Source organism: Oncorhynchus keta, chromosome 21 (assembly GCF_023373465.1).
Source record: "Oncorhynchus keta strain PuntledgeMale-10-30-2019 chromosome 21, Oket_V2, whole genome shotgun sequence".
In the NCBI taxonomy this organism is placed as follows: domain Eukaryota; kingdom Metazoa; phylum Chordata; class Actinopteri; order Salmoniformes; family Salmonidae; genus Oncorhynchus; species Oncorhynchus keta.
This window is the reverse complement of record NC_068441.1, coordinates 7,730,535-7,749,901: the sequence shown is the minus strand read 5'-3', so window position 1 is coordinate 7,749,901 and position 19,367 is coordinate 7,730,535. Positions and strand designations below refer to the sequence as shown.

The 19,367-nt window shown below is 43.4% G+C and overlaps 2 protein-coding genes and 1 long non-coding RNA gene across 7 annotated transcripts in view; 1 reads left to right on the top strand and 2 right to left on the bottom strand.

The window, feature by feature from the left end:
- si:dkeyp-61b2.1 (tumor necrosis factor receptor superfamily member 21) overlaps positions 1-19,367 on the top strand; it is a 264,717-nt gene that overhangs the window by 90,736 nt on the left and 154,614 nt on the right. The window lies entirely within an intron of this gene.
- LOC118400053 (SLIT-ROBO Rho GTPase-activating protein 2-like) overlaps positions 1-19,367 on the bottom strand; it is a 142,209-nt gene that overhangs the window by 114,144 nt on the left and 8,698 nt on the right.
- Positions 8,391-17,305, bottom strand: LOC127910281 (uncharacterized). 5 transcript variants are annotated; one of them, XR_008074109.1, is made up of 6 exons: positions 16,409-17,305; positions 15,877-16,039; positions 14,334-14,460; positions 12,691-12,724; positions 12,423-12,491; positions 8,391-11,020 (listed from the first exon to the last, which is right to left on the bottom strand). It is a non-coding gene; the product is annotated as an uncharacterized LOC127910281 (long non-coding RNA). The 5 variants fall into 5 exon arrangements; XR_008074110.1 differs by lacking the exon at positions 12,691-12,724 and adding an exon at positions 11,272-11,340 and having other exon boundaries at positions 12,458-12,491; XR_008074106.1 differs by lacking the exon at positions 12,423-12,491 and having other exon boundaries at positions 8,391-11,340.

The following is a 19,367-nucleotide window of genomic DNA, read 5'->3' as shown; positions in this document are numbered from 1 at the left end:
GTCGAAAGTTTACATACACTTAGGTTGGAGTTTTTCAACCACTCCACATAATTTCTTGTTAACAAACTATAGTTTTGGCAAGTAGGTTAGTACTGTGTGCATCTACTGTGTGCATGACACAAGTAATTTTTCCAACAATTGTTTACAGACAGATTATTTCACTGTATCACAATTCCAGTGGGTCAGAGGTTTACATACACTACGTTTAAAGTACCTTTAAACAGTTGGAAAATTCCAGAAAATTATGTCATGGCTTTAGAAGCTTATGATAGGCTAATTGACATCATTTGAGTCAATTGGAGGTGTACCTGTGGATGTATTTCAAGGCCTACTTTCAAACTCAGTGCCTCTTTGCTTGACATCATGGGAAAATCAAAAGAAATCACACAAGACCTCAGAAAACTGTAGACCTCCACAAGTCTGGTTCATCCTTGGGTGCAATTTCCAAACGCCTGAAGGGACCACGTTCATCTGTACAAACAATAGTACGCAAGTATAAACACCATGGGACCACGCAGCTGTCATACAGCACAGGAAGGAGATGCGTTCTTCCTCCTAGAGATGAACGTACTTTGGTGTGAAAAATGCAAATCAATCCCAGAACAACAGCAAAGGACATTTTGAAGATGCTGGAGGAAGCAGGTACAAAAGTATCTATATCCACAGTAAAACGAGTCCTATATCGACACAACCTGAAAGGCCGCTCAGCAAGGAAGAAGCCACTGCTTCAAAGCCGCCATAAAAAAGCCAGACTACGGTTTGCAACTGCACATGGGGACAAAGATTGTACTTTTGGAGAAATGTCCTCTAGTCTGATGAAACAAAAATAGAACTGTTAGGCTTGCATGCCTAAGAACACCATCCAAACCGTGAAGCACGGGGGTGGCAGCATTATGTTGTGGGGTTGCTTTGCTTCAGGAGGGACTGGTGCACTTCACAAAATAGATAGCATCATGAGGCAGGAAATTATGTGGATATATTGAAGCAACATCTCAAGACATCAGTCAGGAAGTTAAAGCTTGGTCGCAAATGGGTCTTTCAAATGGACAATGACCCCAAGCATACTTCCAAAGTTGTGGCAAAATGGCATAAGGGCAACAAAGTCAAGGTATTGGAGTGGCCATCACAAAGCCCTGACCTCAATCCTATAGAAAATTTGTGGGCAGAACTGAAAAAGCGTTTGCGAAGCAAGGAGGCCTACAAACCTGACTCGGTTACACCAGCTCTGTCAGGAGGAATGACCCAAAATTCACCCATTCAACTTAATCTGGGAAGCTTGTGGAAGGCCACCCGAAACATTTGACACAAGTTAAACAATTTAAAGGCCATGCTACCAAATGCTAATTGAGTGTATGTAAACTTCTGTCACACTGGGATTGTGATGAAAGAAATAAAAGCTGAAATAAATCATTCTCTCTACTATTATTCTGACATTTCACATTCTTAAAATAAAGTGGTGATCCTAACTGACCTAAGACAGGGAATTTTTACTAGGATTAAATGTCAGGAATTGAAAAACTGAGATGAAATGTATTTGGCTAAAGTGTATGTAAACTTCCGACTTCCACTGTATCATACATGATAAATATCACTACACTACAAAAGGAGAGAACCTTATCTTTGCAGTGTGAAGCAATCCTCTCTCCTCTAGTGGCTTGGTGATACTGACTTGGCCTGTCACATCACTAGTCCTTGAGGTTCGAAGCCATTCTGCACCACCTAGGACAGGGTTTCTCAAACTCGGTTATCAGGACTACAAGGGGTGCACAACACAGCCAATTCAAATAATCAACTGATCATCACTGTGTACTGTTAGGTTAAAACGACCACCGAGTTTGAGAAACGCTGAACTAGGACCTCGCAGTCCTATCCCAGAATGCACTGTGGTGTATACTAGTGGGCAAGTGGCGGCTCCCGCCCTCGCTCCATCGAAAGGATCTCCCAGGAAGCATGTTCACATTCATCCCAGATACACACACACACACGCACGCACGCACACACACACACTACATAATTTAACCCTCTCCTCTCTCCCCAGCCTGTCGCACACACACACAAACACACACACACACACTACATAATCTACATAATTTAACCCTCTCCTCTCTCCCCAGCCTGTCGCCCACACACACACACACACACACACACACACACACACACACACACACACACACACACACACACACACACACACACACACACACACACACACTACATAATCTACATAATTTAACCCTCTCCTCTCTCCCCAGCCTGTCGCACACACACACACACACACAATCTACATAATGCAGAAACTTGTATCCTCTCTCACCATGGGACTTGTCTGTGTGTTTTTATTGTATCACTCATCCCAGTTTATTTACAGCAGCTGGTCTTTCTTCTCTCCTCCGTAAAACAATCAATCAATACTGGATGTGTGTGTGTGTGTGTGTTTGTGTGCATGTATGACAGGCTGGGGAGAGAGGAGAGGGTTAAATACGAACACACATATGAACATACACGCTGTGTGTGTCCTCATCTGTGTCCGTGTCTCAGTGTGTGTACGACTGCAATATTTAAACCAGAAAGTGTGTGTGTCTTTATTTAAACCTGGGCTTTATATAGAGCTCAGTGTTCCTATTGCTATCTACTTTTCCCACCAGCACCAACATCCTATCTCTCTGGGACACACACACACACACACACAGGAGTGATTATTGGGATTATTGGGCCAAGCAGCCTCAGCGGGCGTGTCAGATTTCATCATAACTGACAAACATTACTAAAGAGAGGAGAGAAAGAGGGGGGGAGAGAGAGAGAGAGAGAGAGAGAGAGAGAGAGAGAGAGAGAGAGAGAGAGAGAGAGAGAGAGAGAGACATAGCAGAGAAGGAGTGTTTTGGACTGGTGCTCCTGACACTGCTCTCATTGTTCGGCTCACACGTAGCCAGAGAGAAAGAAAGAGAGAAAGAGAGGGGTGTCCGAATGCAAGGCTCATGTTTCACATTCTTACACACTCTCACCGGTTGCTCTGCGGTTGCTGTGAGTGTGTGTGTGTGTGTGTGTGTGTGTGTGTGTGTGTGTGTGTGTGTGTGTGTGTGTGTGTGTGTGTGTGTGTGTGTGTGTGTGTGTGTGTGTGTGTGTGTGTGTGTGTGTGTGTGTGTGTGTGTGTGTGTGCTAGCGGGCGCATGTGTGTGCGCGAGTGCGCATTGTCACTAGGCAGAGCGTGGCACCAGGAGCACAAAGGGAAACGGAAACCTTCCATGACACACACATACAGCTCTGACCTGCAACTATGCTTCAAGACAACATATGAGGGGCTGAAGAAGCATACTGAGTAGTATCTTAGCAGTTTAGACAGGAGAGCCAGCAACCGGTGGGTTGCCAGTTCAAATCCCGGGTACGATGGGAAAAATCTGTCAGGGAAGGGAGCTGGCAACCGGAGGGTTGCTGCAGAGTTGTGGATTCGAGTCACATGACTTGGACTCGAGACAGACTTGAGTCATACATTTGACGACTTGAAACTCGACTTGATATAAAATAAAAATGACTTAGACTTGGTGCTTTGACACTTGACTTTATCTGACTAGGTTTGTAATGTTGTGATGCTGGCATAAGATTCACAAGAGACTACATGTTTTAGCTCGCGTTAGACAGCTTTGAATTGATTTCTCGAGGGGAACCAGGCTGTACAGTCTGGCCCTCTACTTGGATTCGTTCAGATAGGACAAGTTAAGTCTGATACAGAGGCTATTTCTTTTGGCCTGTTGCCTGTGCATGTTGGGTAAATCTACTTGTATATTTTGTATGTAAATACATCTACACTGAGCACATCAACCTGCCTTGTCTTCTGATGTCATGCCCTTACCACTGCTACAAGGTCCCTATTTTACAATGACATCATCCAAATGTGTTGAAGACAAAATAATGAAAAAAGGCCTCAATAAATAGACAAAGATTTGTAGTTGTTGCATGTTATGCTTTTTTTTTTACTTGACTTGCAAACTTGTGACTCGACTTGCTCTTAGAATGCACGGCATGGACTTGACCCGTTCTACTTGGGACTCGACTTGCTCTTAGAATGCACGGCATGGACTTGACCCGTTCTACTTGTGACTCGACTTGCTGTTAGAATGCACGGCATGGTCTTGACCCGTTCTACTTGGGACTCGACTTGCTCTTAGAATGTACGGCATGGTCTTGACCCGTTCTACTTGGGACTCGACTTGCTCTTAGAATGCACGGCATGGTCTTGACCCGTTCTACTTGGGACTCGACTTGCTCTTAGAATGCACGGCATGGTCTTGACCCGTTCTACTTGGGACTCGACTTGCTCTTAGAATGTACGGCATGGTCTTGACCCGTTCTACTTGGGACTCGACTTGCTCTTAGAATGCACGGCATGGTCTTGACCCGTTCTACTTGGGACTCGACTTGCTCTTAGAATGCACGGCATGGTCTTGACCCGTTCTACTTGGGACTCGACTTGCTCTTAGAATGCACGGCATGGACTTGACCCGTTCTACTTGGGACTCGACTTGCTCTTAGAATGCACGGCATGGTCTTGACCCGTTCTACTTGGGACTCGACTTGCTCTTAGAATGCACGGCATGGTCTTGACCCGTTCTACTTGGGACTCGACTTGCTCTTAGAATGCACGGCATGGTCTTGACCCGTTCTACTTGGGACTCGACTTGCTCTTAGAATGCACGGCATGGACTTGACCCGTTCTACTTGGGACTCGACTTGCTCTTAGAATGCACGGCATGGACTTGACCCATTCTACTTGGGACTCGACTTGCTCTTAGAATGCACGGCATGGTCTTGACCCGTTCTACTTGGGACTCGACTTGCTCTTAGAATGCACGGCATGGTCTTGACCCGTTCTACTTGGGACTCGACTTGCTCTTAGAATGCACGGCATGGCTTGACCCGTTCTACTTGGGACTCGACTTGCTCTTAGAATGCACGGCATGGACTTGACCCGTTCTACTTGGGACTCGACTTGCTCTTAGAATGCACGGCATGGACTTGACCCGTTCTACTTGGGACTCGACTTGCTCTTAGAATGCACGGCATGGTCTTGACCCGTTCTACTTGGGACTCGACTTGCTCTTAGAATGCACGGCATGGTCTTGACCCGTTCTACTTGGGACTCGACTTGCTCTTAGAATGCACGGCATGGACTTGACCCGTTCTACTTGGGACTCGACTTGCTCTTAGAATGCACGGCATGGTCTTGACCCGTTCTACTTGGGACTCGACTTGCTCTTAGAATGCACGGCATGGTCTTGACCCGTTCTACTTGGGACTCGACTTGCTCTTAGAATGCACGGCATGGTCTTGACCCGTTCTACTTGGGACTCGACTTGCTCTTAGAATGCACGGCATGGACTTGACCCGTTCTACTTGGGACTCGACTTGCTCTTAGAATGCACGGCATGGTCTTGACCCGTTCTACTTGGGACTCGACTTGCTCTTAGAATGCACGGCATGGACTTGACCCGTTCTACTTGGGACTCGACTTGCTCTTAGAATGCACGGCATGGTCTTGACCCGTTCTACTTGGGACTCGACTTGCTCTTAGAATACACGGCATGGTCTTGACCCGTTCTACTTGGGACTCGACTTGCTCTTAGAATGCACGGCATGGTCTTGACCCGTTCTACTTGGGACTCGACTTGCTCTTAGAATGCACGGCATGGTCTTGACCCGTTCTACTTGGGACTCGACTTGCTCTTAGAATGCACGGCATGGTCTTGACCCGTTCTACTTGGGACTCGACTTGCTTGTGACTTGGCCCCACCTCAAATCCTAGATTCCATGGTCTGGCCGGCTCCCTTCTCTCCACTGGGATTCTCTGCCTCTGACCATATTACAGGGGCTGAGTCACTGGCTCACTAGTGCTCTTCCATGCCGTCCCTAGGAGGGGTGCGTCACTTGAGTGGGTTGAGTCACTGACGTGATCTTCCTGTCTGGTTTTGCGCCTCCCTCGGGCTTGTGCGGTTGAGGAGATCTACGTGGGCTATACTCAGCCTTGTCTCAGGGTAGTAAGTTGGTGGTCTGTTGATATCCCTCTAGTGGTGTGGGGGCTGTGCTTTGGCAAAGTGGGTGGGGTTATATCCTGCCTGCTTGGCCCTGTCCGGGGGTATTGTCGGACGGGGCCACAGTGTCCCCCGACTCACCCCTGTCTCAGTCCCCAGTATCTATGCTACAATAGTCTCTGTGCCGGGGACTAGGGTCAGTCTGTTATATCTCATGTCCTGTGTGAATGTATGTATGCTCCCTCTAATTCTCTCGCCCTCCCCTTCCGGAGGACCTGGGACCATGCCTCAGGACTAACTGGCCTGATGACTCCTTGCTGTCCACAGTCCACCTGGTCATACTGCTGCTCCAGTTTCAACTGTTCTGCCTGCGGCGAGGGAACCCTGACCTGTTCACCGGACGTACTACCTTGTCCCAGACCTTCTGCTTTCGACGCTCTCTCTCTACCGCACCTGCTATCTCGACCTCTGAATGCTCGGCTATGAAAAGTCAACTGACATTTACTCCTGCTGGACTGACTGACCTGTTGCACCCTCTACAACCACTTTGATTATTATTTGACCCTGCTGGTCATCTAAACTTAACATGTGTAAATATTTGTATGAATGTAACGTAAGATTCAACAACTGAGACATAAACTGAACAAGTTCCACAGACATGTGACTAACAGAAATGGAATAATGTGTCCCTGAACAAAGGGGGGTTCACCAGCTGCATTAAGTACTGCAGTGCATCTCCTCCTCATGGACTGCACCAGATTTGTAAGTTCTTGCTGTGAGATGTTACCCAGCTCTTCCACCAAGGCACCTGCAAGTTCCCAGACTATTCTGGGGGGAATGGGCCTAGCACTCACCCTCATCCAACAGGTCCCAGAAGTGCTCAATGGGACTGAGATCCAGGCTCTTCACTGGCCATGGCAGAACACTGACATTCCTGTCTTGCAGGAAATCACGCACAGAAAGAGCAGTATGGCTGGTGGCATTGTCATGCTGGGGAGTCATGTCAGGATGAGCCTGCAGGAAGGGTACCACATGAGGGAGGAGGATGTCTTCCCTGTAACGCACAGAGTTGAGATTGCCTGCAATGACAACAAGCTCAGTCCGATGATGCTGTGACACACCGCCCCAGACCATGACGGACCCTCCACCTCCAAATCAATCCCGCTCCAGAATACAGGCTTCGGTGTAACGCTCACTCCTTCGACGATAAATGGAAATCCGATCATAACCCCTGGTGAGACAAAACCTGCTACTCGTCAGTGAAGAGCACTTTTTGCCAGTCCTGTCTGGACCAGCGATGGTGGATTTGTGCCCATAGGCAACGTTGTTGCCAGTGATGTCTGGTGAGGACCTGCCTTACAACAGGCTTACAAGCCCCCAGTCCAACCTCTCTCAGCCTATTGCAGACAGTCTGAGCACTGATGGAGGGATTGTGCATTCCTGGTGTAACTCGGGCAGTTGTTGTTGTCATCCTGTACCTGTCCAGCAGGTGTGATGTTCAGATGTACCGATCCTGTGCAGGTGTTGTTACACGTGGTCTGCCACTGTGAGGATGGTCAGCTGTCCGTCCCGTCTCCCTGTAGCGCAGTCTTAGGCATCTGTACGGACATTGCAATTTATTGCCCTGGCCACATCTGCAGTCCTCATGCCTCCTTGCAGCATGATTAAGGCACGTTCACGTAGGTGAGCAGGGACCCTGGGCATCTTTCTTTTGGTGTTTTTCAGAGTCAGTAGAAAGGCCTCTTTAGTGTCCTGGGTTTTCATAACTGTGACCTTAATTGACTACCGTCTGTAAACTGTTAGTGTTTTAACGACCGCTCCACAGGTGCATTTTCATTCATTGTTTATGGTTCATTGAACAAGCATGGGAAACCGTGTTTAAACCCTTTACAATGAAGTTCTGGTAAGTTATTTGGATTTCTACGAATTATCTTTGAAAGACAGGGTCCTGAAAAAGGGAGGTTTCTTTTTTTCCTGAGTTTACGAAAAACTTGAAGAACAATCTGGCCTTAAATGGCCATGTACTCTTATAATCTCCACCTGGCACAGCCAGAAGAGGACAGGCCACCCCTCAGAGCCTGGTTTCTCTCTAGGTTTCTTCCTAGGTTCATGCCTTTCTAGTTCTTCCTAACCACCGTGTTTCATCTGCATTTGCTTGCTGTTTGGGGTTTTAGGCTGGATTTTCTGTATAAGCACTTTGTGACATCTGCTGATGTAAAAAGGGCGTGATAAATACATTTGATTGATTGGTTGATTGGTTATGTAACAGTTTTCTTGAGTTGAAGGAGAGGCGTACCAAAATACAGCGTTGTTACTTATATACATCTTTAATAAAGATGAAAACACGAACAGTATACAAAAACAATAAACGTGAAAAAACCTAAACTGCCTATCTGGTGCAAACAAACACAGAAACAGGAACAATCACCCACAAAACCCAACACCAAACAGGCTACCTAAATATGGTTCCCAATCAGAGACAATGACTAACACCTGCCTCTGATTGAGAACCATATCAGGCCAAACATAGAAACAGACAAACTAGACACACAACATAGAATGCCCACTCAGATCACACCCTGACCAAACAAAACATAGAAACATACAAAGCAAACTATGGTCAGGGTGTGACAATGCCCTTGAGCAAGGCAATTAAACCCCACAACAACAGTTCCCCGGGGGCCCAGCGTGGCAGCACCTAGCACCTCTCCACCCCCAAAAAATGTATGTTTCTTTTGGAGCGGTTGGATTAAAAACAGAAGTCAACTTTTGGTTGGACCTTGTGTACAATTGAGCAATAAAGTTAGCATAAAATATCTTCAAGGTGGCTTATGGCTGGGGAACAAAAACAGCTAACCTGTTTCTCTTCTTCAGACACAGACAGTAGTTACCCTGCATACAGGACTGTCTCCTGTTGACGAATGCTTGAGCTGACGCCATGCAAAACACATAGCAGTTACACAGTGCACACATCAAAGCAGGAACACCTGACTGTGAGGCAAAGGAGCCATTGCACAATCTCAGCATGCCTCAGTAATGAGTGTGCGTTTAAGGGGCAGTGGCCTGTGTGTTTGCATTCACCAATCAGAGCGGTTTGAACATCTGTTATCCAATGAGGATAGATAGCATCCAATGAGCATAGATAGAACATCTGGCACCAATGATCGCAAACCTGAACTTTAACCTCTCCTACCTTGCGCCATGGGCTGTTTTTCATCTCGCTCTCTCTCTCTCTCTCATTACCACACCCTTCTTCTACATACCATAGTATAGCACAATATATTTCCACAACTTTAACAATGTAGAGGGATGATATTCCATCTAAAAAGGTATTTATGCAAAAGTTTATTTAAAAAAAATGTATAATTACATACTTTGATTTTCTCCGTTTGAATTACATTTATCAAAAACGTATATACCAATAATACATTGCAGGATTTTATGGTAGCCAATGTTTGTGTTAGCCATGATAGTTACCTGGATTTACTGCTGCTAGTAGTAGAAATCAGGTTAGCATGTGGCTAGCTACAGGGCCGGACGACCACATTTGGGGCCCCAGGCAACGACCTCTGGTGGTCCCCCACCCTCAGCTAACTTACTGCATTTCAACACATTTTTCCAAAGTGCAGAGAGAAACATCTGCAGTTTTATAATACTATTCTACACATTTTGTAATGGGGCTGAGAGAAAAGAATGAAGTTTGAAAGCTCATTTCCTGTAATTCTATACTTTTTGCCATGGGGCAGAGAGATAACTTTGCCATTTTGAAACTCATTTCCTGCTATTCTACACATTTTGCCATAAGGCTGAGAGACAAGTTTTCAGTTTAAAGATATTTTCAACCCTCCCAACCCAAACTATTAATTCACATTTTTATTTGGGGGGTTTAGGGGCCAGTTTGGTGTAACAGTTTGGTTATAGACATTCAATGTCTACTATGATGGGAAAGGTGTATCTTAATTTGGTGTAACAGTAGGAGAAATGCTGATGTGCTGAACTGCTAATAAGTCAGGTGTTTCCAGGCTGCTCGTGGGCAGCCAGTAGGGGAAAGCCAGGGGTATAAGAGGCCCTATTCTAAAAGCCTGCGAGCTGTAGAAGTGTTTTTAAAAAATGGAGGGGGCTGATACAGAATAAATAAAACTCTTCTGCGCGTCTACTGCTCCTCCTTACGTCACATCCGGAAAGCGTGTCCCGACATGCCTTCATGAATGTCGTATTGGGACGTTTAGTTGGAAGGATGAAACAAATCAGAATGTTTAACAGCAACCTAATTCTGCAATCTTCCCTTTAAATCAATAATCCCCCCCCACACACACACACACACACACACACACACACACACACTAACGGTCAATACACAAGCTGTTCAGAATCAACATGGTAAGTAGGAGAGAAAATGCCCAGCCCATTCATTCTCACCGGCGTGTAGCCCAGCGATGTGTGTACTTTGGAGAAGGCTGACTCGGCATATTAGCCTAATTGTGTTTCTGAATTGGGTGGTGTGTGAGTGTTTCTCTGTGTAATTAAACAAAATGTATGCATTCAATGTAGAACAGAGAGGAAGCAGAAAGAAAGAAAGTCAATGGGACCATTTTTAACTGGACGGCAGATAGTGCTGACACAGCGTGCACACACGCACACTCACACCTGTCAGACGGAAAGACCCTGGGAACAAACTGTTTCTCTGCTAAGTGAAGGAGAAAAATACACGATTCCTCCATCACTCCCTCCCCAGCCTCCTCTTTCCATCCCTCCTTCACATTTGAATCTGGCCTCCTCCATCCTCTCCTGCACATGTCTCTTCTTCCTCTTCTCTGTCAACACAGAGAACAGACACGCGCAGCTGCCTCCACACACACACACACACACGCACGTAGACACACAAGCGTGCACACCTCAACAGGTTTGACGCATCCTCTGTACCGATCACTCCATCAGCTGCAAGGACCAACAACTTTCTCTGTCTCTCTGTCTCTGTCCCTTTCTCTACAGTATACCTTTATTTGTCTCTGTCTCTGTCTCTGTCTCTACAGTATACCTTTATTTGTCTCTGTCTCTGTCTCTACAGTATACCTTTATTTGTCTCTGTCTCTGTCTCTACAGTATACCTTTATTTGTCTCTGTCTCTGTCTCTACAGTATACCTTTATTTGTCTCTGTCTCTGTCTCTACAGTATACCTTTATTTGTCTCTGTCTCTGTCTCTACAGTATACCTTTATTTGTCTCTGTCTCTGTCTCTACAGTATACCTTTATTTGTCTCTGTCTCTGTCTCTACAGTATACTTTATTTGTCTCTGTCTCTGTCTCTACAGTATACCTTTATTTGTCTCTGTCTCTGTCTCTGTCTCTACAGTATACCTTTATTTGTCTCTGTCTCTGTCTCTACAGTATACCTTTATTTGTCTCTCTGTACTCTGTCTCCTTGTCTCTACAGTATACCTTTATTTGTCTCTGTCTCTGTCTCTACAGTATACCTTTATTTGTCTCTGTCTCTGTCCCAGTTCTTTACAGTATACCTTTATTTGTCTCTGTCTCTGTCTCTACAGTATACCTTTATTTGTCTCTTTCTCTGTCTCTACAGTATACCTTTATTTGTCTCTGTTTGTCTCTGTATCTTTATTTGTCCTTTCTCTACAGTATACCTTTATTTGTCTCTGTCTCCTTTCTCTACAGTATACCTTTATTTGTCTCTTCTCTGTCTCTACTTACCTTTATTTGTCTCTGTCTCTACAGTATACCTTTATTTGTCTCTTTCTCTGTCTCTACAGTATACCTTTATTTGTCTCTTTCTCTGTCTCTACAGTATACCTTTATTTGTCTCTTTCTCTGTCTCTACAGTATACCTTTATTTGTCTCTGTCTCTGTCTCTACAGTATACCTTTATTTGTCTCTGTCTCTGTCTACAGTATACCTTTATTTGTCTCTTTCTCTGTCTCTACAGTATACCTTTATTTGTCTCTGTCTCTGTCTAGTATACCTTTATTTGTCTCTGTCTCTGTCTCTACAGTATACCTTTATTTGTCTCTTTCTCTGTCTCTACAGTATACCTTTATTTGTCTCTGTCTCTGTCTCTACAGTATACCTTTATTTGTCTCTTTCTCTGTCTCTACAGTATACCTTTATTTGTCTTATTTGTCTCTGTCTCTGTCTCTACAGTATACCTTTATTTGTCTCTGTCTCTGTCTCTACAGTATACCTTTATTTGTCTTGTCTCTGTCTCTGTCTCTACAGTATACCTTTATTTGTCTCTTTCTCTGTCTCTACAGTATACCTTTATTTGTCTCTGTCTCTACAGTATACCTTTATTTGTCTCTGTCTCTGTCTCTACAGTATACCTTTATTTGTCTCTGTCTCTGTCTCTACAGTATACCTTTATTTGTCTCTGTCTCTACAGTATACCTTTATTTGTCTCTGTCTCTGTCTCTACAGTATACTTTATTTGTCTCTGTCTCTGTCTCTACAGTATACCTTTATTTGTCTCTGTCTCTGTCTCTACAGTATACCTTTATTTGTCTCTGTCTCTACAGTATACCTTTATTTGTCTCTTTCTCTGTCTCTACAGTATACCTTTATCTTGTCTCTGTCTCTACAGTATACCTTTATTTGTCTCTGTCTCTGTCTCTACAGTATACCTTTATTTGTCTCTGTCTCTGTCTCTACAGTATACTTTATTTGTCTCTGTCTCTGTCTCTACAGTATACCTTTATTTGTCTCTGTCTCTACAGTATATTTTATTTGTCTCTGTCTCTGTCTCTACAGTATACCTTTGTTTGTCTCTGTCTCTACAGTATACCTTTATTTGTCTTTGTCTCTGTCTCTACAGTATACCTTTATTTGTCTCTGTCTGTCTCTACAGTATAGTATACCTTTATTTGTCTCTTTCTCTTCTATTTGTTTATTTTCTCTGTCTCTCTACAGTATACCTTTATTTGTCTCTCAGTATACCTTTATTTTCTCTGTCTCTACAGTATACCTTTATTTGTCTCTGTCTCTGTCTCTACAGTATACCTTTATTTGTCTCTGTCTCTGTCTCTACAGTATACCTTTATTTGTCTCTGTCTCTACAGTATACCTTTGTCTCTACAGTCTTTGTCTCTACAGTATACCTTTATTTGTCTCTGTCTCTACAGTATACCTTTATTTGTCTCTGTCTCTCTACAGTATACCTTTATTTGTCTCTGTCTCTACAGTATACCTTTATTTGTCTCTGTCTCTACAGTATACCTTTATTTGTCTCTGTCTCTACAGTATACCTTTATTTGTCTCTTTCTCTGTCTCTACAGTATACCTTTATTTGTCTCTTTCTCTGTCTCTACAGTATACCTTTATTTGTCTCTGTCTCTACAGTATACCTTTATTTGTCTCTTTCTCTGTCTCTACAGTATACCTTTATTTGTCTCTTTCTCTGTCTCTACAGTATACCTTTATTTGTCTCTGTCAGTATACCTTTATTTGTCTCTGTCTCTACAGTATACCTTTATTTGTCTCTGTCTCTACAGTATACCTTTATTTGTCTCTGTCTCTCAGTATACCTTTATTTGTCTCTCTCTCTGTCTCTACAGTATACCTTTATTTGTCTCTGTCTCTGTCTCTACAGTATACCTTTATTTGTCTCTGTCTCTGTCTCTACAGTATACCTTTATTTTGTCTCTGTCTCTACAGTATACCTTTATTTGTCTCTTTCTCTGTCTCTACAGTATACCTTTATTTGTCTCTTTCTCTGTCTCTACACTTTATTTGTCTCTGTCTCTGTCTCTACAGTATACCTTTATTTGTCTCTGTCTCTGTCTCTACAGTATACCTTTATTTGTCTCTGTCTCTGTCTCTACAGTATACCTTTATTTGTCTCTGTCTCTACAGTATACCTTTATTTGTCTCTGTCTCTGTCTCTACAGTATACCTTTATTTGTCTCTGTCTCTACAGTATACCTTTATTTGTCTCTGTCTCTACAGTATACCTTTATTTGTCTCTGTCTCTACAGTATACCTTTATTTGTCTCTGTCTCTGTCTCTACAGTATACCTTTATTTGTCTCTGTCTCTACAGTATACCTTTATTTATCTCTGTCTCTACAGTATACCTTTATTTGTCTCTGTCTCTACAGTATACCTTTATTTGTCTCTGTCTCTGTCTCTACAGTATACCTTTATTTGTCTCTGTCTCTGTCTCTCTACAGTATACCTTTATTTGTCTCTGTCTCTGTATCTTTATTTGTCTCTGTCTCTGTCTCTGTCTCTACAGTATACCTTTATTTGTCTCTGTCTCTGTCTCTACAGTATACCTTTATTTGTCTCTGTCTCTACAGTATACTTTATTTGTCTCTGTCTCTGTCTCTACAGTATACCTTTATTTGTCTCTGTCTCTGTCTCTACAGTATACCTTTATTTGTCTCTGTCTCTACAGTATACCTTTATTTATCTCTGTCTCTACAGTATACCTTTATTTGTCTCTGTCTCTGTCTCTACAGTATACTTTATTTGTCTCTTTCTCTGTCTCTACAGTATACCTTTATTTGTCTCTTTCTCTGTCTCTACCGTATACCTTTATTTGTCTCTGTCTCTGTCTCTACAGTATACCTTTATTTGTCTCTGTATACCTTTGTTTGTCTCTACAGTATACCTTTATTTGTCTCTGTCTCTGTCTCTACAGTATACCTTTGTTTGTCTCTGTCTCTACAGTATACCTTTATTTGTCTCTGTCTTGTCTCTACAGTATACCTTTATTTATCTCTACAGTATACCTTTATTTGTCTCTGTCTCTACAGTATACCTTTATTTGTCTCTGTCTCTACAGTATACCTTTATTTGTCTCTTTCTCTCTTTCTCTGTCTCTACAGTATACCTTTATTTGTCTCTTTCTCTGTCTCTACAGTATACCTTTATCTCTGTCTCTACAGTATACCTTTATTTGTCTCTGTCTCTACAGTATACCTTTATTTGTCTCTTTCTCTGTCTCTACAGTATACCTTTATTTGTCTCTTTCTCTGTCTCTACAGTATACCTTTATTTGTCTTGTCTCTGTCTCTACAGTATACCTTTATTTGTCTCTGTCTCTACAGTATACCTTTATTTATTTGTCTCTTTCTCTGTCTCTACAGTATACCTTTATTTGTCTCTCTGTCTCTCTGTCTCTACAGTATACCTTTATTTGTCTCTGTCTCTACAGTATACCTTTATTTGTCTCTGTCTCTACAGTATACCTTTATTTGTCTCTGTCTCTACAGTATACCTTTATTTGTCTCTGTCTCTACAGTATACCTTTATTTGTCTCTGTCTCTACAGTATACCTTTATTTGTCTCTGTCTCTACAGTATACCTTTATTTGTCTCTGTCTCTGTCTCTACAGTATACCTTTATTTGTCTCTGTCTCTACAGTATACCTTTATTTGTCTCTGTCTCTACAGTATACCTTTATTTGTCTCTGTCTCTACAGTATACCTTTATTTGTATACCTTTATTTGTCTCTGTCTCTACAGTATACCTTTATTTGTCTCTGTCTCTGTCTCTACAGTATACCTTTATTTGTCTCTTTCTCTGTCTCTACAGTATACCTTTATTTGTCTCTTTCTCTGTCTCTACAGTATACCTTTATTTGTCTCTGTCTCTGTCTCTACAGTATACCTTTATTTGTCTCTGTCTCTACAGTATACCTTTATTTGTCTTTGTCTCTGTCTCTACAGTATACCTTTGTCTCTACAGTATCTTTATTTGTCTCTGTCTCTACAGTATACCTTTATTTGTCTTGTCTCTACAGTATACCTTTATTTGTCTCTGTCTCTACAGTATACCTTTATTTGTCTCTGTATCTCTTTCTCTACAGTATACCTTTATTTGTCTCTATCTCTACAGTATACCTTTATTTGTCTCTGTCTCTACAGTATACCTTTATTTGTCTCTTTCTCTGTCTCTACAGTATACCTTTATTTGTCTCTGTCTCTGTCTCTACCGTATACCTTTATTTGTCTCTGTCTCTGTCTCTACAGTATACCTTTATTTGTCTCTGTCTCTACAGTATACCTTTATTTGTCTCTGTCTCTACAGTATACCTTTATTTGTCTCTGTCTCTGTCTCTACAGTATACCTTTATTTGTCTCTGTCTCTACAGTATACCTTTATTTGTCTCTGTCTCTACAGTATACCTTTATTTGTCTCTTTCTCTGTCTCTACCTTTATTTGTCTCTTTCTCTGTCTCTACAGTACCTTTACCTACAGTATACCTTTTTTATCTCTGTATACCTTTATTTGTCTCTGTCTCTACAGTATACCTTTATTTGTCTCTGTCTTGTCAGTATACCTTTATTTTCTCTGTCTCTACAGTATACCTTTATTTGTCTCTTTCTCTGTCTCTACAGTATACCTTTATTTGTCTCTGTCTCTACAGTATACCTTTATTTGTCTGTCTCTACAGTATACCTTTATTTGTCTCTTTCTCTGTCTCTACAGTATACCTTTATTTGTCTCTTTCTCTGTCTCTACAATATATATTTTTTTGTCTATTTCTCTGTCTCTACAGTATACCTTTATTTGTCTCTGTCTCTACAGTATACCTTTATTTGTCTCTGTCTCTACAGTATACCTTTATTTGTATCTGTCTCTACAGTATACCTTTATTTGTCTCTGTCTCTACAGTATACCTTTATTTGTCTCTGTCTCTTTCTCTACAGTATACCTTTATTTGTCTCTGTCTCTACAGTATACCTTTATTTGTATCTGTCTCTACAGTATACCTTTATTTGTCTCTGTCTCTACAGTATACCTTTATTTGTCTCTGTCTCTACAGTATACCTTTATTTGTCTCTGTCTCTTTCTCTACAGTATACCTTTATTTGTCTCTGTCTCTACAGTATACCTTTATTTGTATCTGTCTCTACAGTATACATTTATTTGTCTCTGTCCCTCTATTTATATTGGAGAGTGGGCAGAGGCAAACAGGAACACGACATTCAGCCCTCCTCAACAGCCTCTGTCTGTCTGTCTGTCTGTCTGTCTGTCTGTCTGTCTGTCTGTCTGTCTGTCTGTCTGTCTGTCTGTCTGTCTGTCTGTCTGTCTGTCTGTCTGTCTGTGTGTGTGTGTCCATGTCCGGGGTATAGGTCGGCGGTTCAGGACAAAATGGAATCAGGCCTCAAACAAGAAGCAAGCAGCATGCACACGCACACACACAATATGTGTTGTACCCTGACTCCCGATCCTTCCCATCCTCCCCTTTAGACAAACATCCTTGCTGAGAGATTATTTGAAGCCCCATCAGCATTTTCTGTTCAGTACACACACAGACTACCGCTCTCTCCCCCTCCCTCACACACAGACTACCGTTCTCTCACCATCTCTCCCCCTCCCTCACACACAGACGACCACTCTCTCACCATCTCTCCCCCTCCCTCACACACAGACTACCGCTCTCTCACCATCTCTCCCCCTCCCTCACACACAGACTACCGCTCTCTCACCATCTCTCCCCCTCCCTCACACACAGACTACCGCTCTCTCACCATCTCTCCCCCTCCCTCACACAGACTACCGCTCTCTCACCATCTCTCCCCCTCCCTCTCACAGACTACCACTCTCTCACCATCTCTCCCCCTCCCTCACACAGACTACCGCTCTCTCACCATCTCTCCCCCTCCCTCACACACAGACTACCGCTCTCTCACCATCTCTCCCCCTCCCTCACACACAGACTACCGCTCTCTCACCATCTCTCCCCCTCCCTCTCACACAGACTACCGCTCTCTCTCTCTCCATCTCTCTCCCTCCATCACACACAGACTACCGCTCGCTCTCCATCTCTCTTCCTCACTCACATAGACTACCGCTCTCTCACCATCTCTCCCCCTCCCTCACACAGACTACCGCTCTCTCTCCATCTCTCTCCCTCACACACACTCACAAACTTCCTTGCTCTCTCACACACAGATGGAGTGAACAGTCATCTGATTGAGCCGTGCAATCCACCTCTGAGTGTGGGTCGTTAGAAACACACACACACAGTTCAGCAATAATTGACTATGGGTCGTTAGGAGATCGTACTAAAGTGGACAATGGGAGATTAGGGGAACTTAATGACCACTTCCCAAAGCCTCTACTAGCATAAACATACACACACACACACACACACACACACACACACACACACACACACCAGTACACACACAGGCAAGTAATCATGTATGATGATGACAGATTAGAAGGTAATTGCAGACGGGGGCCAGTGTTTCAATAGATTTGAATTCTATCGGTTTGACTAAGAAATGGTCGTCTGGCTTTCGGTTGCCCTGGATACTGACGGAGAGGCACTGCACGTTCTCACGTTGCTGTAAGACCAGCACAAAGCCGCGGTGGACTAGGTTGTCAGGAAACGGAGGAGGTACATCGACAGTTCTACCTGGACTTGTCCCGTGCCACATTCTCCCCTGAAAAAAAGACAGTTCTAGCAGCAGATGGCCTCTGCTCTCTCCATCATTCCCTTTGTCTTTCTCTCTCTGTCTCTCTGTCTGCTGGTTGTGACCCATTTAACAGCAGACTCTGCTATAGACATAACACACTCAGTATTCAGCTGGCCCACTCTTTCCCTAGTGCTCCGTCTGATCAAATATACATTAAGTCAGCCTGTGAACACGCAATGCGCGCGCACACACACACACACACGCAAGTAGAGGTACCAAAACACACTCTAAAAACCCACATATGGTGCCTCCTCCATTTTCCGCCATTGTGTGTGGAAGCAAAATCAGCCTTTCACAATCAGACACACACACACCGTTGACATCATACGTCTCCAAGAGAGTTGCTTAAGCGCGCAGACAATTTTAATATCACAGGGCAGCTTCGTTCCTCAATGGAGCTTAGAAGTGTCCGTGTGGTGTGTGTATGTGTAAACGCGAGTGTGTGAACCCATAGCAACTCTCCACCAAGTATCTTTTGGGGGAGAGACGGGGGAGACGGACAGCCTAAAGCAGATATGAACTACGATTTCTCATTTGTCGCCCCCAGAATGGTTCCCTACGGAATCAGGGCAGCTCAGAGCTCAGAGTTCAGCCTTCCAACACTCAGACCTCATTCCAATCAATATTTCTGTCAGGAATATAAATGGATTCTTGTTTGTTTGACCAATGCAACAGGGAGAATTTAAACCCTTTCTCAGACATATGATAGGGTTTATTTCTAGAGAGAGAAGACGGAGGATCTCCCTCGGAAAACAACCTGGTGCCTCTTTGAGCGAGTGGTTCTCTCTCTGTGTCACACTTGAGACCGTCGTGCGTGTGTGTGTGTGTGTGTCCATTTGTGTGTTGTTACTGTCTAACTGCGTTTTGAGTAATTGTGTCGTAGTCGAGATGATCACGATTAC